This window comes from Carcharodon carcharias, chromosome X, assembly GCF_017639515.1.
Source record: "Carcharodon carcharias isolate sCarCar2 chromosome X, sCarCar2.pri, whole genome shotgun sequence".
Lineage (NCBI taxonomy): Eukaryota > Metazoa > Chordata > Chondrichthyes > Lamniformes > Lamnidae > Carcharodon > Carcharodon carcharias.
Genome location: NC_054507.1, coordinates 9,711,200 through 9,726,105, shown reverse-complemented (window position 1 = coordinate 9,726,105; position 14,906 = coordinate 9,711,200).

The window sequence follows — 14,906 nt, the reverse complement described above, 5'->3', positions numbered from 1 at the left end:
TGAAAGGGTAGCACTCCCTCAGCACTGACCCTCCGACAGTGCAACACTCCCTCGGTACTGACCCTCTGACAGTGCAACACTCCCTCAGTGCTGACCCTCTGACAGTCCAGCACTCCCTCAGTAATTATCCTCCGACAGTATGCCCTTCCCTCAGCACTGACCATCCGACAGTGTAGCAATCCCTCAGTACTGACCCTCCGACAGTGCGGCAAACCCTCAGTAATGACCCTCCGACAGTGCAGCAATCCCTCAGTACTGACCATCTGACAGTGCCGCACTCCCTCAGTACTGTCCCTCTGACAGTGCAGCACTCCCTCAGTACTGACCCTCTGACAGTGCAGCACTCCCTCAGTACTGACCCTCTGACAGTGCAGCACTCCCTCAGTACTGACCCTCTGACAGTGCAGCACTCCCTCAATACTGACCCTCTGACAGTGCAGAACTCCCTCAGTAATGACCCTCTCTCAATGCAGCACTCCCTCTGTAATGACCCTCCGAAAGTACAGCCCTCCCTCAGTACTGACTCTCTGACAGTGCAGCACTCCGTCAGCACTGACCCTCTGACAGCGCAGCATTCCCTCAGAGCTCACCCTCTGACAGTGCAGCACTCCCTCAGTAATTATCCTCCGACAGTATGCCCTTCCCTCATCAGTCACCATCCGACAATGCAGCAATCCATCTGCAATGACCCTCTGACTGTGCAGCGAGCCTTCATTACTAACTCTCCTGGAGTGCAGCACTCCCTCAGTACTGAACCACTGACAGTGCAGCACTCCCTCAGTACTGACCCACTGACAGTGCAGCACTCCCTCAGTACTGACCCACTGACAGTGCAGCGCTCCCTCAGTACTGACACTCCGACAGTGCAGCACTCCCTCAGTACTGACTCTCCGACAGTGCAGCACTCCCTCAGTACTGACTCTCCGACAGTGCAGCACTCCCTCAGTACTGACTCTCCGACAGTACAGCAATCTCTCATACTGACCCTCTGACAGTGCAGCACTCCCTCAGTACTGAATCTCTGACAGTGAAGCAAGCCCTCATGATTGACCCTCCGCTATGCGGCGCTCCCTTAGTGCTGCTCCCCTGACAGTGGAGCACTCCCTCAGTAATGATGCTCTGACAGTGCAGCACTCCCTCAGTACTGACTCTGACAGTGCAGCGCTCCCTCCGTATTGTCCCTCCGACAGTGCAGTACTCGCTCAGTACAGACCCTCCGATAGTGCAGCAATCCCTCAGTACTGACCATCCAACTGCGCAGCACACCCTCAGTACTGACCCTCCGACTGCACAGCACACCCTCTGTACAGACCCTCCAATAGTGCAGCACTCCCTCAGTACTGACCCTCCGACTGCGCAGAGCACCCTCAGTACTGACCCTCCGACAGTGCGGCACTCCCTCAGTGCTGACCTTCTGACAGTCCAGCACTCCCTCAGTACTTACCCTACGCCAGTGCAGCACTCCCTCATTAATGACCATTTGATAGTGCAGCATCCCCTCAGTACTGACCCACCGACAGTGCAGCACTCCCTCAGGAATGACACTCTGACAGTCCAACACTCCCTCAGCACCGAATCGCCGACAGTGCAGCACTCCCTAACTAATGATCTTCCGACAGTGCAGCACTCGCTCAGTACCGACCCTCCGACAGTGTGCTCCTCCCTCAGCACTGATGTCCGACAGTCCAGCACTCCCTCAGTACCGACCCTCCGACCGTGCAGCACTCCCTCAGTACTGACCCTCCAACAGTGCAGCACTCCCTAAGTACTGACCCTCTGACAGTGCAGCATTCCCTCAGTACTGACCCTCCGACAATGCAGCACTCCCTCAGTACTGAGTCTCTGACAGTGAAGCACACCCTCAGTACTGACCCTCTGACAGTGCAGCACTTCCCCAGCACTGACCCTCTGACAGTGCAGCACTCCCTCAGTGGTGACCCTCTGACAGTGCAGCGTGCCCTCATTACTGACCCTCTGACAGTGCAGCACTCCCTCAGTACTGACCCTCTGAAAGTGCAGCACTCCCTCAGTACTGACCCCCCCGACAGTGCAGCACTCGCTCAGTACTGAACCTCGACAGTGCTGCACTCCCTCAGTACTGACCCTCCGACCGTGCAGCACTCCCTCAGTACTGACCCTCTGACAGTGCAGCACTCGCTCAGTACCGACCCTCCGACAGTGTGCCCCTCCCTTAGCACTGATGTCCGACAGTCCAGCATTCCCTCAGTACCGACCCTCCGACCGTGCAGCACTCCCTCAGTACTGACCCTCCAATAGTTCAGCACTCTCTCAGAGTGACCCTCCAACAGTGCAGCACTCCCTAAGTACTGACCCTCTGAGAGTGCAGCATTCCCTCAGTACTGACCCTCTGACATTGCAGCAATCCCTCAGTACTGGCCCTAGACAGTGCAGCGCTCCCTCATTAATGACCCTTTGACATTGCATCACTCCCTCAGTACTGACCCTCTGACAGTGCAGCACTCCCTCAGTACTGACCCTCTGACAGTGCAGCCGTCCCTCAGTACTGACCCTCCGACAGTGCAGCACTCCCTCAGTACTGACCCTCTGACAGTGCGACATTCCCTCAGTACTGACCGTGATAGCGCAGCACTCCATCAGGACTGACCCTCTGATAGTGCAGCACTCCCTCAGGAATGACCCTCCGACAGTGCAGCACTCCCTCAGTACTGACCCTCCGACAGTGCAGCACTCTCTAAGTACTGACGCTCTGACAGTGCAGCTCTCCCTCAGTACTGAACCTCCGACCGTGCAGCACTCCCTCAGTACTGAACCTCCGACAGTGCAGCACTCCCTCAGTACTGACCCTCCGACCGTGCAGCACTTCCTCAGTACTGACCCTCCGACCGTGCAGCACTCCCTCAGTACTGACCCTCCGACCGTGCAGCACTCCCTCAGTACTGACCCTCCGACAGTGCAGCACTCCCTCAGTACTGACCCTCCGACAGTGCAACACTCCCTCACTACTGACCCTCCGACCGTGCAGCATTCCCTCAGTACTGACCCTCCGACCGTGCAGCACTCCCTCAGTACTGACCCTCCGACCGTGCAGCATTCCCTCAGTACTGACCCTCCGACAGTGTGCCCCTCCCTCAGCACTGATGTCCGACAGTGCAGCACTCCCTCAGTACCGATCCTCTGACAGTGCAGCACTCCCTCAGCACCGAATCGCCGACAGTGCAGCTCTCCCTCAGTACTGAACCTCCGACCGTGCAGCACTCCCTCAGTACTGACCCTCCGACCGTGCAGCACTCCCTCAGTACTGACCCTCCGACCGTGCAGCACTCCCTCAGTACTGACCCTCCGACAGTGCAACACTCCCTCAGTGCTGACCCTCTGACAGTCCAGCACTCCCTCAGTAATTATCCTCCGACAGTATGCCCTTCCCTCAGCACTGACCATCCGACAGTGCAGCAATCCCTCAGTACTGACCCTCCGACAGTGCGGCAAACCCTCAGTAATGACCCTCTGACTGTGCAGCAATTCCTCAGTACAGACGCTCTGACAGTGCAGCGACCACTCATTACTGACTATCCTGCAGTGCAGCACTCCCTCAGTATTGACCCTCTGACAGTGTAGCACCCCCTCAGTACTGACCCTCTGACAGTGCAGCACTCCCTCAGTACTGACCCTCTGACAGTGCAGCACTCCCTCAGTACTGACCCTCTGACAGTGTAGCACAGCCTAAATACTGACCCTCTGACAGTGCAGAACTCCCTCAGTAATGACCCTCTCTCAATGCAGCACTCCCTCTGTAATGACCCTCCGAAAGTACAGCCCTCCCTCAGTACTGACTCTCTGATAGTGCAGCACTCCGTCAGCACTGACCCTCTGACAGCGCAGCATTCCCTCAGAGCTCACCCTCTGACAGTGCAGCACTCCCTCAGTAATTATCCTCCGACAGTATGCCCTTCCCTCATCAGTCACCATCCGACAATGCAGCAATCCATCTGCAATGACCCTCTGACTGTGCAGCGAGCCCTCATTACTAACTCTCCTGGAGTGCAGCACTCCCTCAGTACTGAACCACTGACAGTGCAGCACTCCCTCAGTACTGACCCACTGACAGTGCAGCACTCCCTCAGTACTGACCCACTGACAGTGCAGCACTCCCTCAGTACTGACACTCCGACAGTGCAGCACTCCCTCAGTACTGACTCTCCGACAGTGCAGCACTCCCTCAGTACTGACTCTCCGACAGTGCAGCACTCCCTCAGTACTGACTCTCCGACAGTACAGCAATCTCTCATACTGACCCTCTGACAGTGCAGCACTCCCTCAGTACTGAATCTCTGACAGTGAAGCAAGCCCTCATGATTGACCCTCCGCTATGCGGCGCTCCCTTAGTGCTGCTCCCCTGACAGTGGAGCACTCCCTCAGTAATGATGCTCTGACAGTGCAGCACTCCCTCAGTACTGACTCTGACAGTGCAGCGCTCCCTCCGTATTGTCCCTCCGACAGTGCAGTACTCGCTCAGTACAGACCCTCCGATAGTGCAGCAATCCCTCTGTACTGACCATCCAACTGCGCAGCACACCCTCAGTACTGACCCTCCGACTGCACAGCACACCCTCTGTACAGACCCTCCAATAGTGCAGCACTCCCTCAGTACTGACCCTCCGACTGCGCAGAGCACCCTCAGTACTGACCCTCCGACAGTGCGGCACTCCCTCAGTGCTGACCTTCTGACAGTCCAGCACTCCCTCAGTACTTACCCTACGCCAGTGCAGCACTCCCTCATTAATGACCATTTGATAGTGCAGCATCCCCTCAGTACTGACCCTCCGACAGTGCGGCACTCCCTCAGTACTGACCCTCTGACAGTGTTGCACTCACTCAGTACTGACCCTCTGACAGTGTTGCACTCACTCAGTACTGACCCTCCGACAGCGCTGCACTCACTCAGTACTGACCCTCTGACAGTGTTGCACTCCCTCAGTACTGACCCTCCAACAGTGCGGCACTCCCTCAATACTGACCCTCCGATAGTGCAGCACTCCCTCAGCACTGACCCTCTGACAGTACAGCACTCTCTAAGTACTGACCCTCCAACAGTGCGGCACTGTGTCAGTAAAGATCTTCCGACAGAGCATAGTTCCCTCAGTACTGCCCCTCTGAGAGTGCAGCAATCATTCAGTGCTGAATCTCTGACAGTGCGGTATCCCTCGGTGCTGACCCTCCGACAGAGCAGCACTCACTCAGTGCTGACCCTCTGACAGTGCAGCACTCCCTCAGTAAAGATCTTCCGACAGAGCAGAGTTCCCTCAGTACTGCCCCTCTGAGAGTGCAGCAATCGTTCAGTGCTGACCCTCTGACAGTGCAGCACTCCCTAAGTACTGACCCAGATCCCTCAGTACTGACTCTGACAGTGCAGCGCTCCCTCCGTATTGTCCCTCCGACAGTGCAGTACTCGCTCAGTACAGACCCTCCGATAGTGCAGCAATCCCTCTGTACTGACCATCCAACTGCGCAGCACACCCTCAGTACTGACCCTCCGACTGCACAGCACACCCTCTGTACAGACCCTCCAATAGTGCAGCACTCCCTCAGTACTGACCCTCCGACTGCGCAGAGCACCCTCAGTACTGACCCTCCGACAGTGCGGCACTCCCTCAGTGCTGACCTTCTGACAGTCCAGCACTCCCTCAGTACTTACCCTACGCCAGTGCAGCACTCCCTCATTAATGACCCATTTGATAGTGCAGCATCCCCTCAGTACTGACCCCTCCGACAGTGCGGCACTCCCTCAGTACTGACCCTCTGACAGTGTTGCACTCACTCAAGTACTGACCCTCTGACAGTGCAGCACTCCCTCAGTACTACCCTCTGACAGTGCAGCACTCCTTCAGTAACTGACCTCTGACAGTGTTGCACCTCAGGTACTGACCCGCTGACAGTGCGGAACTCCTTCAGTACTGATCCTCTGACAGTGCAGCAGTACCTCAGTACTGACCCTCCAACAGTGCAGCACTCCCTCAGTACTGACCCTCCGACAGTGCGGCACTCCCTCTGAACTGACCTCCAACAGTGCAGCATTCCCTCAGTACTGACACTCTGACAGTGCAGCAATCCCTCAGTACTGACCCTCTGACAGTGCAGCATCCCTCAGTACTGAACCCTCCAACAGTGCAGAACTCACTCAGTACTGACCCTCCGACAGTGCAGCACTCCCTCAGTACTGACCCTCCAATTGTGCAGCACTCCCTCAGTACTGACCCTCCGAGAGTGCAGCACTCCCTCAGTGCTGACCCTCTGACAGTGCAGAACACCCTCAGTACTGACCCCCCAACAGTGCAGCACTCCCTCAGTACGGACCCTCTGACAGTGCAGCACTCCCTCAGTACTGACACTCCGACAGTGCAGCTCTCCCTCAGTACTGACCATCCAACAGTGCGGCACCCCCTCAGTACTGACCCTCCGACAGTGGGGCACTCTCTCAGTACTGACACTCCAACAGTGGGGCACTCCCTCAGTACTGACCCTCCAACAATGCAGCACTCCCTCAGTACTGACCCTCCGACAGTGCAGCACTCCCTCAGTACTGACCCTCTGACAAGTGCAGCACTCCCTCAGTACTGACCCTCTGACAGTGCAGCACTCCCTCATGCTGACCCTCTGACAGCGCAGCACTCCCTCAGTACTGACCCTCCGACAGTGCCGCACTCCCTCAGTACTGACCCTCTGACAGTGCAGCACTCCCTCAGTACTGACCCTCTGACAGTGCAGCACTCCCTCAGTACTGACCCTCTGACAGTGCAGCACTCCCTCAGTACTGACCCTCTGACAGTGCAGCACTCCCTCAGCACCTCCAATCCGACAGTGCAGCGCGCCCTGAGTAAAGATCTTCCGACAGAGCAGATTTCCCTCAGTACTGCCCCTCTGACAGTGCAACAATCCTTCAGTGCTGACCCTCTGACAGTGCAGCACTCCCTCAGTACTGCCCCTCTGACAGTGCAGCTTTCCTTCAGTGCTGAATCTCTGACAGTGCGGCGTCCCTCGGTACTGACCCTCGGACAGTGCCACACGCCTTCAGGACTGATCCTCTGACAGTGCAGCACTCCCTCAGTACTGACCCTCCAACAGAGCAGCACTCCCTCAGTACTGACCCTCCGACAGTGGGGCACTCCCTCAGTACTGACCCTCCAAGAGTGCAGCAGTCCCTCAGTACTGACCCTTTGACAGTGCAGCATTCCCTCAGTACTGACCCTTTGACAGTGCAGCATTCCCTCAGTACGAACCCTCCAACAGTGCGGCACTCGCTCAGTACTGACCCTCCGACAGTGGGGCACTCCCTCAGTACTGACCCTCCAATGGTGGAGCACTCGCTCAGTACTGACCATCCGAGAGTGCAGCACTCCCTCAGTACTGACCCTCCGACAGTACAGCAGTCCCTCAGTACTGACCCTCCGATAGTGCAACACTCCCTCAGTACTGACCCTCAAACAGTGCGGCGCTCTCAAAGAACGGACCCTCTGACAGTGCAGCACTCCCTCAGTAATGATGCTCTGACACTCCAGCACTCCCTGAGTGCTGACCCTGCAAAATGCAGCACTCCCTCAGTGCTGAACCTCCAACAGTGCAGAACTCCCTCAAAACCGTCCCTCAAAAAGTGCAGCACTCCCTCAGTACTCACCCTCTGACATTGCGGCACTCCCTCAGTACTGATCCTCAAACAGTGCAGCACTCCCTCAGTATTGACCCTCTGACAGTGCAGCACCCACTCAGTCCTCACCCTCTGAAAGGGTAGCACTCCCTCAGCACTGACCCTCCGACAGTGCAACACTCCCTCGGTACTGACCCTCTGACAGTGCAACACTCCCTCAGTGCTGACCCTCTGACAGTCCAGCACTCCCTCAGTAATTATCCTCCGATAGTATGCCCTTCCCTCAGCACTGACCATCCGACAGTGTAGCAATCCCTCAGTACTGACCCTCCGACAGTGCGGCAAACCCTCAGTAATGACCCTCCGACAGTGCAGCAATCCCTCAGTACTGACCATCTGACAGTGCCGCTCTCCCTCAGTACTGTCCCTCTGACAGTGCAGCACTCCCTCAGTACTGACCCTCTGACAGTGCAGCACTCCCTCAGTACTGACCCTCTGACAGTGCAGCACTCCCTCAGTACTGACCCTCTGACAGTGCAGCACTCCCTCAATACTGACCCTCTGACAGTGCAGCACCCACTCAGTCCTCACCCTCTGAAAGGGTAGCACTCCCTCAGCACTGACCCTCCGACAGTGCAACACTCCCTCGGTACTGACCCTCTGACAGTGCAACACTCCCTCAGTGCTGACCCTCTGACAGTCCAGCACTCCCTCAGTAATTATCCTCCGATAGTATGCCCTTCCCTCAGCACTGACCATCCGACAGTGTAGCAATCCCTCAGTACTGACCCTCCGACAGTGCGGCAAACCCTCAGTAATGACCCTCCGACAGTGCAGCAATCCCTCAGTACTGACCATCTGACAGTGCCGCTCTCCCTCAGTACTGTCCCTCTGACAGTGCAGCACTCCCTCAGTACTGACCCTCTGACAGTGCAGCACTCCCTCAGTACTGACCCTCTGACAGTGCAGCACTCCCTCAGTACTGACCCTCTGACAGTGCAGCACTCCCTCAATACTGACCCTCTGACAGTGCAGAACTCCCTCAGTAATGACCCTCTCTCAATGCAGCACTCCCTCAGTAATGACCCTCCGAAAGTACAGCCCTCCCTCAGTACTGACTCTCTGACAGTGCAGCACTCCGTCAGCACTGACCCTCTGACAGCGCAGCATTCCCTCAGAGCTCACCCTCTGACAGTGCAGCACTCCCTCAGTAATTATCCTCCGACAGTATGCCCTTCCCTCATCAGTCACCATCCGACAATGCAGCAATCCATCTGCAATGACCCTCTGACAGTGCAGCGAGCCCTCATTACTAACTCTCCTGGAGTGCAGCACTCCCTCAGTACTGACCCACTGACAGTGCAGCGCTCCCTCAGTACTGACACTCCGACAGTGCAGCACTCCCTCAGTACTGACTCTCCGACAGTGCAGCACTCCCTCAGTACTGACTCTCCGACAGTGCAGCACTCCCTCAGTACTGACTCTCCGACAGTACAGCAATCTCTCATACTGACCCTCTGACAGTGCAGCACTCCCTCAGTACTGAATCTCTGACAGTGAAGAAAGCCCTCATGATTGACCCTCCGCTATGCGGCGCTCCCTTAGTGCTGCTCCCCTGACAGTGGAGCACTCCCTCAGTAATGATGCTCTGACAGTGCAGCACTCCCTCAGTACTGACTCTGACAGTGCAGCGCTCCCTCCGTATTGTCCCTCCGACAGTGTAGTACTCGCTCAGTACAGACCCTCCGATAGTGCAGCAATCCCTCAGTACTGACCATCCAACTGCGCAGCACACCCTCAGTACTGACCCTCCGACTGCACAGCACACCCTCTGTACAGACCCTCCAATAGTGCAGCACTCCCTCAGTACTGACCCTCCGACTGCGCAGAGCACCCTCAGTACTGACCCTCCGACAGTGCGGCACTCCCTCAGTGCTGACCTTCTGACAGTCCAGCACTCCCTCAGTACTTACCCTACGCCAGTGCAGCACTCCCTCATTAATGACCATTTGATAGTGCAGCATCCCCTCAGTACTGACCCACTGACAGTGCAGCACTCCCTCAGGAATGACACTCTGACAGTCCAACACTCCCTCAGCACCGAATCGCCGACAGTGCAGCACTCCCTAACTAATGATCTTCCGACAGTGCAGCACTCGCTCAGTACCGACCCTCCGACAGTGTGCTCCTCCCTCAGCACTGATGTCCGACAGTCCAGCACTCCCTCAGTACCGACCCTCCGACCGTGCAGCACTCCCTCAGTACTGACCCTCCAATAGTGCAGCACTCCCTCAGTACTGACCCTCCGACAGTGCAGCACTCCCTCAGTACTGACCCTCCGACAATGCAGCACTCCCTCAGTACTGAGTCTCTGACAGTGAAGCACACCCTCAGTACTGACCCTCTGACAGTGCAGCACTTCCCCAGCACTGACCCTCTGACAGTGCAGCACTCCCTCAGTGGTGACCCTCTGACAGTGCAGCGTGCCCTCATTACTGACCCTCTGACAGTGCAGCACTCCCTCAGTACTGACCCTCTGAAAGTGCAGCACTCCCTCAGTACTGACCCCCCGACAGTGCAGCACTCCCTCAGTACTGACCCTCCGACAGTGCTGCACTCCCTCAGTACTGACCCTCCGACCGTGCAGCACTCCCTCAGTACTGACCCTCTGACAGTGCAGCACTCGCTCAGTACCGACCCTCCGACAGTGTGCCCCTCCCTTAGCACTGATGTCCGACAGTCCAGCATTCCCTCAGTACCGACCCTCCGACCGTGCAGCACTCCCTCAGTACTGACCCTCCAATAGTTCAGCACTCTCTCAGAGTGACCCACCAACAGTGCAGCACTCCCTAAGTACTGACCCTCTGACAGTGCAGCATTCCCTCAGTACTGACCCTCCGACAATGCAGCACTCCCTCAGTACTGAGTCTCTGACAGTGAAGCACACCCTCAGTACTGACCCTCTGACAGTGCAGCACTTCCCCAGCACTGACCCTCTGACAGTGCAGCACTCCCTCAGTGGTGACCCTCTGACAGTGCAGCGTGCCCTCATTACTGACCCTCTGACAGTGCAGCACTCCCTCAGTACTGACCCTCTGAAAGTGCAGCACTCCCTCAGTACTGACCCCCCGACAGTGCAGCACTCGCTCAGTACTGAACCTCGACAGTGCTGCACTCCCTCAGTACTGACCCTCCGACCGTGCAGCACTCCCTCAGTACTGACCCTCTGACAGTGCAGCACTCGCTCAGTACCGACCCTCCGACAGTGTGCCCCTCCCTTAGCACTGATGTCCGACAGTCCAGCATTCCCTCAGTACCGACCCTCCGACCGTGCAGCACTCCCTCAGTACTGACCCTCCAATAGTTCAGCACTCTCTCAGAGTGACCCTCCAACAGTGCAGCACTCCCTAAGTACTGACCCTCTGACAGTGCAGCATTCCCTCAGTACTGACCCTCTGACATTGCAGCAATCCCTCAGTACTGGCCCTAGACAGTGCAGCGCTCCCTCATTAATGACCCTTTGACATTGCATCACTCCCTCAGTACTGACCCTCTGACAGTGCAGCACTCCCTCAGTACTGACCCTCTGACAGTGCAGCCGTCCCTCAGTACTGACCCTCCGACAGTGCAGCACTCCCTCAGTACTGACCCTCTGACAGTGCGACATTCCCTCAGTACTGACCGTGATAGCGCAGCACTCCATCAGGACTGACCCTCTGATAGTGCAGCACTCCCTCAGGAATGACCCTCCGACAGTGCAGCACTCCCTCAGTACTGACCCTCCGACAGTGCAGCACTCTCTTAGTACTGACGCTCTGACAGTGCAGCTCTCCCTCAGTACTGAACCTCCGACCGTGCAGCACTCCCTCAGTACTGAACCTCCGACAGTGCAGCACTCCCTCAGTACTGACCCTCCGACCGTGCAGCACTTCCTCAGTACTGACCCTCCGACCGTGCAGCACTCCCTCAGTACTGACCCTCCGACCGTGCAGCACTCCCTCAGTACTGACCCTCCGACAGTGCAGCACTCCCTCAGTACTGACCCTCCGACAGTGCAACACTCCCTCACTACTGACCCTCCGACCGTGCAGCATTCCCTCAGTACTGACCCTCCGACCGTGCAGCACTCCCTCAGTACTGACCCTCCGACCGTGCAGCATTCCCTCAGTACTGACCCTCCGACAGTGTGCCCCTCCCTCAGCACTGATGTCCGACAGTGCAGCACTCCCTCAGTACCGACCCTCTGACAGTGCAGCACTCCCTCAGGACTGACCCTCCGACCGTGCAGCACTCCCTCAGTACTGACCCTCTGAAAGTGCAGCACTCCCTCAGCAATGACCCTCTGACAGTGCAGCACCCTCTCAGTCCTGACTCTTTGACAGTGCAGCACTCCCTCAGTTCTCTTCCTCCGACAGCGTGGTGCTCCCTCAGTGCTGACCCTCCGACAGTGCAACATTCCCTCAGTACTGATCGTGGCAGTGCAGCACTCCATCAGGACTGACCCTCTGATAGTGCAGCACTCCCTCAGGAATGACTCTCCGACAGTGCAGCACTCTCTTAGTACTGACGCTCTGACAGTGCAGCACTCCCTCAGCACCGAATCGCCGACAGTGCAGCTCTCCCTCAGTACTGAACCTCCGACCGTGCAGCACTCCCTCAGTACTGACCCTCTGACAGTGCAGCACTCCCTCAGTACTGACCCTCTGACAGTGCAGCCGTCCCTCAGTACTGACCCTCCGACAGTGCAGCACTCCCTCAGTACTGACCCTCTGACAGTGCGACATTCCCTCAGTACTGACCGTGATAGCGCAGCACTCCATCAGGACTGACCCTCTGATAGTGCAGCACTCCCTCAGGAATGACCCTCCGACAGTGCAGCACTCCCTCAGTACTGACCCTCCGACAGTGCAGCACTCTCTTAGTACTGACGCTCTGACAGTGCAGCTCTCCCTCAGTACTGAACCTCCGACCGTGCAGCACTCCCTCAGTACTGAACCTCCGACAGTGCAGCACTCCCTCAGTACTGACCCTCCGACCGTGCAGCACTTCCTCAGTACTGACCCTCCGACCGTGCAGCACTCCCTCAGTACTGACCCTCCGACCGTGCAGCACTCCCTCAGTACTGACCCTCCGACAGTGCAGCACTCCCTCAGTACTGACCCTCCGACAGTGCAACACTCCCTCACTACTGACCCTCCGACCGTGCAGCATTCCCTCAGTACTGACCCTCCGACCGTGCAGCACTCCCTCAGTACTGACCCTCCGACCGTGCAGCATTCCCTCAGTACTGACCCTCCGACAGTGTGCCCCTCCCTCAGCACTGATGTCCGACAGTGCAGCACTCCCTCAGTACCGACCCTCTGACAGTGCAGCACTCCCTCAGGACTGACCCTCCGACCGTGCAGCACTCCCTCAGTACTGACCCTCTGAAAGTGCAGCACTCCCTCAGCAATGACCCTCTGACAGTGCAGCACCCTCTCAGTCCTGACTCTTTGACAGTGCAGCACTCCCTCAGTTCTCTTCCTCCGACAGCGTGGTGCTCCCTCAGTGCTGACCCTCCGACAGTGCAACATTCCCTCAGTACTGATCGTGGCAGTGCAGCACTCCATCAGGACTGACCCTCTGATAGTGCAGCACTCCCTCAGGAATGACTCTCCGACAGTGCAGCACTCTCTTAGTACTGACGCTCTGACAGTGCAGCACTCCCTCAGCACCGAATCGCCGACAGTGCAGCTCTCCCTCAGTACTGAACCTCCGACCGTGCAGCACTCCCTCAGTACTGACCCTCTGACAGTGCAGCACTCCCTCAGTACTGACCCTCTGACAGTGCAGCCGTCCCTCAGTACTGACCCTCCGACAGTGCAGCACTCCCTCAGTACTGACCCTCTGACAGTGCGACATTCCCTCAGTACTGACCGTGATAGCGCAGCACTCCATCAGGACTGACCCTCTGATAGTGCAGCACTCCCTCAGGAATGACCCTCCGACAGTGCAGCACTCCCTCAGTACTGACCCTCCGACAGTGCAGCACTCTCTTAGTACTGACGCTCTGACAGTGCAGCTCTCCCTCAGTACTGAACCTCCGACCGTGCAGCACTCCCTCAGTACTGAACCTCCGACAGTGCAGCACTCCCTCAGTACTGACCCTCCGACCGTGCAGCACTTCCTCAGTACTGACCCTCCGACCGTGCAGCACTCCCTCAGTACTGACCCTCCGACCGTGCAGCACTCCCTCAGTACTGACCCTCCGACAGTGCAGCACTCCCTCAGTACTGACCCTCCGACAGTGCAACACTCCCTCACTACTGACCCTCCGACCGTGCAGCATTCCCTCAGTACTGACCCTCCGACCGTGCAGCACTCCCTCAGTACTGACCCTCCGACCGTGCAGCATTCCCTCAGTACTGACCCTCCGACAGTGTGCCCCTCCCTCAGCACTGATGTCCGACAGTGCAGCACTCCCTCAGTACCGACCCTCTGACAGTGCAGCACTCCCTCAGGACTGACCCTCCGACCGTGCAGCACTCCCTCAGTACTGACCCTCTGAAAGTGCAGCACTCCCTCAGCAATGACCCTCTGACAGTGCAGCACCCTCTCAGTCCTGACTCTTTGACAGTGCAGCACTCCCTCAGTTCTCTTCCTCCGACAGCGTGGTGCTCCCTCAGTGCTGACCCTCCGACAGTGCAACATTCCCTCAGTACTGATCGTGGCAGTGCAGCACTCCATCAGGACTGACCCTCTGATAGTGCAGCACTCCCTCAGGAATGACTCTCCGACAGTGCAGCACTCTCTTAGTACTGACGCTCTGACAGTGCAGCACTCCCTCAGCACCGAATCGCCGACAGTGCAGCTCTCCCTCAGTACTGAACCTCCGACCGTGCAGCACTCCCTCAGTACTGACCCTCTGACAGTGCAGCACTCCCTCAATACTGACCCTCTGACAGTGCAGAACTCCCTCAGTAATGACCCTCCGAAAGTACAGCCCTCCCTCAGTACTGACTCTCTGATAGTGCAGCACTCCGTCAGCACTGACCCTCTGACAGCGCAGCATTCCCTCAGAGCTCACCCTCTGACAGTGCAGCACTCCCTCAGTAATTATCCTCTGACAGTATGCCCTTCCCTCATCAGTCACCATCCGACAATGCAGCAATCCATCTGCAATGACCCTCTGACTGTGCAGCGAGCCCTCATTACTAACTATCCTGGAGTGCAGCACTCCCTCAGTACTGACCCTCTGACAGTGCAGCACTCCCTCAGTACTGACCCACTGACAGTGCAGCACTCC